This window comes from Rousettus aegyptiacus, unplaced genomic scaffold (genome assembly GCF_014176215.1).
Source record: "Rousettus aegyptiacus isolate mRouAeg1 unplaced genomic scaffold, mRouAeg1.p scaffold_m13_p_13, whole genome shotgun sequence".
Classification (NCBI taxonomy): Eukaryota; Metazoa; Chordata; class Mammalia; order Chiroptera; family Pteropodidae; genus Rousettus; species Rousettus aegyptiacus.
In genome coordinates this window covers 23,177,445-23,181,176 of record NW_023416288.1, presented here as the reverse complement: position 1 = coordinate 23,181,176, position 3,732 = coordinate 23,177,445, and positions in this window count along the sequence as shown.

Sequence of the window (3,732 nt, the reverse complement as noted above, 5' to 3'; positions counted from 1 at the left end):
AAGCTGTATGTGCTAGGAAAACAGTATCACTCCCCATCTGCACACATTTATGTTAGGTTTATAAATAAAATTTTATTTATTTGTCTCTTAGGTATAAATTTTATGTCAAAACTTAATTTTAAAATTTTGTTGCTAATCTGAAAATAATGTTACATATACAATTAAATAATATTATATTTGATGTTATGCAATCTAAACTAAATTATATTTCATGTTTGTCTGTCTATCACCTATCTATCTTCTATCTATCTATCTATCTATCTATCTATCTATCTATCTATCTATCCATCCATCCGTCCATCCGTCCATCCATCTATCCATCTATCCATCTATCTATCCATCCCATGAAGCACAACAACTACCTCTATATAACATAAACTATACAAGGTCAAATTCGCGGATAAGAATAGAGAAATACAAGGATATGCAGTCATCATTGCAAGTCAATTTTTTTTTTTATAAACATGGTAAAACCTTTCAATATAAAAATCAGGTCTTCTTTTCTTTCTGTATAGTTCTTTTGTTATTGTTCTGCTTAAAGGAGACTTTTATACACCACTCTACATGTAAGACAGATCAAGTGGAAAAGAAAGTTGGAGAGCAGAACCCCTTCAGCACTCTCTAACCCCTTGCTGTGCACTTTCCATAAGATACAGTAACTATTATCGTATTTATTGCCCATCTCCTTCTACTAACAATGTATACTCCCCTCCATAGCCCTGCTCATTACAACAGTGTTTGGCATATAGTATTTGATGAATAAATATCTGTTGAAAGACTGAACAACCGAAGCAATGAACAACTGAAAGAATGAATTCTATCTAGTGCTTGATGATATCCTTCGATCTAAACCAAAACACTTTTTCAATTGATAATTTCTTTAATTATTGTTTTCTCCTATAAGTTTTGTATTTCTGCTTCTGATACTTATTTAATTGAATATTTTGCCCCTAGATCTGTTCCTAAATTCTTTCTTTTTATTTTTGAATTATAACTTTGACTTTAATTGTGAAATACTACTTCCATTTTATCTTCTAAAGCTATAATTATATTTTTATTCTTGTATTCATTTTTAAATTCATAAAGCATAATTTATTAACTTGCTTTATGTATCTGTTTAATTCTATTTAGTTGCTGTGTATGTGTGCTTTACCTCCTACATAGACTAAGTTCGCTTTTATTAAAAAATAAAATATGATGCACTGTACATTGATGGTTTGTTGAAAGGGAAAGATTAAGATCAATTTGAAAATTTTAGAAAGTTCATTTGGGCAGATTACAATTTTTATTTGTTATCATCTTATTTTATCTACTAATAATTTATTGCAAAGTACACCACTACACTACTACCAGAATGAGGGTACCAAACCAAATGGAAAGTTTGACCTCTAGTAGAAGATATACATTGTGTATTACATGTAAATCAGTTCCCGTTATGTACGGGCCAGAGTAAGACTCAGTAAGAATTACCAACTGAGGAACACTCAGCAATTACAGACTAAAGGCTGTAATTTTTTAGAGCAAAAAACTTAAGCATTCAGATTTAGTAAATAGTTTCCCAAATTAGGACACAGCAAATCACATCTCATGAGTTTGGACTGATGAAGTAAGTTGTCCTACTTTTGGGCATACTGATTTATTCTCTTTATAATGTGACTTACTAACTTTATTTGCTTTGCTTTGTATTGCTTTCCTCATCACAACTACACAGATAAAGTAGAATACAGTCCATATTTGTCATTGTCAGACATCTGTGTTTTAGTTGTGGTAAATGAAAAAAAAAATCCCAAAGTTACAAGTAAGCATTGGATAATGTTTAGTGTGAAACCCAGGAGATTTTATAAACAGGTAAATGCAAATCATTTCAACATTTTTCCTATATGTTTATGCCAATTAATTCTCACATGGATATCTACTTCTTTGAAGCTATTTTAAACCAATTCAGCATTTTCTCTCAAAATTGCAGATAACGAATATCCAGCATTTAAATGTGGTTGAGCTGTACTGTAACTGCAAATACTGGTTTTGATTTTACAGCCTATATAATGTATTAGTTCTATAACTGCACTCAGGCACAAAATACTTATTAAAATAAGGGTTATTTTTTCTGTTCACCAAAATGTGCACAATTAGGCATGTTTTTGGACGAGATTCACTAGCTGTGTTTCTGCTTTATCAGTAACTTTAAAATACAGAGTATGAATAATTTTGTACCTGTGCTAATGTTACAGTCTAGTAAAGAGAAATAGTGGTCATGATGTTCCCAAATCGCTTTCTGGTCATTAGGTTACTGAGATTATATCATTCAGAGAGATACTTTTCTTAACAAGGAGAAAGAACTATGACTGGAGTTTATAATGTCTTTCAGGCATGCACTGAGACAATTTTCAATGTCTAATTATAGCTTGAGGAAGCAGAAAAAGATGACCAGAAAAAAATTTCATCAGAGGAGTTAATTTGGAGAAAGAAGGAGTGCAGTTTGAAAGCAATTTTGTAAATTCCAAGCGTAACTAGCATTTGCATTCTTCAAAACAATCTCAGTTTTACTGACTTTAATGATAGGGATTGGCTATAGAGGAAATAAAATGCTCATTTTGTAACTGCAGTGCCTATATTTGTATAAGGTGTCCTCAGAAGTCAACTTAATTCCTTTGGGAAATTATTGGAGGAATATTTGAAATATTAAAACCCATAGTCTCTAGAGTCAAACAAATTGCAGCTTAAAATCATTCTCTTGGCTTCAGTGACCTCATGGATTTATCTATTTTTCAATTAAATTTATTAGGGTGACATTGGTTAACAAAATTCTATAGATGTCAAGCGTACAATTCAATAATATGTCATATGTATACTGCAGTGTGTGTTCACCAGCCAAAGTCAAATCTCCTTCTGTCACCATATATTTGACCTCCTTTACCCTCATCTACCTCCCTCCCTCCCCGCTTTCCCTCTGGTAACCGAAAAACTGTTGTCTGTGTCTATGAGTTTTGATTTGTCTTGTTTGTTTGTTACTTTCAGTTTTATATCCCACATATAAGGGAAATCATATGGTTTCCAATTTTTTCTGTATGACTTATTTCGCTTAGCATGATTATCTCAAGATTCAACCATGTCACAAATGGCAGTATTTCATCTTTCTTATTGCAGAGTAATAACCCATTAGGTATATGTTTCATATCTTCTTTATCCAATCGTCTATTGAAGGACACTTTGGTTGTTTCCATGTCTTGACCAATGTGAATAATGCTGCAATGAACATTGGGGTGCATCTATCGTTACAGATAAATGTTTTCAAAATTTTTTGGTATATACTGAGAAAAGAGAATACTGGGTCATATGGTAATTCTATTTTTTAATTGTTTTGAGGAATCTCTATACTGTTTTCCATAATGGCTGTTGCAATTTACATTTCCTTTCACAACACTGACACTTGTTATTATTTGTCTTGTTAATAATAGTCATTCTAACAGGTGTGAAGTAGTATCTCATTATGGTTTAGATTTGTATTTCCTGAATAGCTAGTGAAGTTGAGCTTCTTTTCATATGTCCGTTGGACTTTTGCATGTCTTCTTGGACAAAGTACCTGTTCAGGTCCTCTGACCATTTTTTTAATTGTTTTTTGTTGTTGTTGAGTTTTACGAGTTCTTTGTATATTTTAGATATTAGCCACTTTTTGAAGGTGTTGTTTCCAAATATCTTCTCCCCTTCATTTGTTTGCCTCATTGTTTTGTC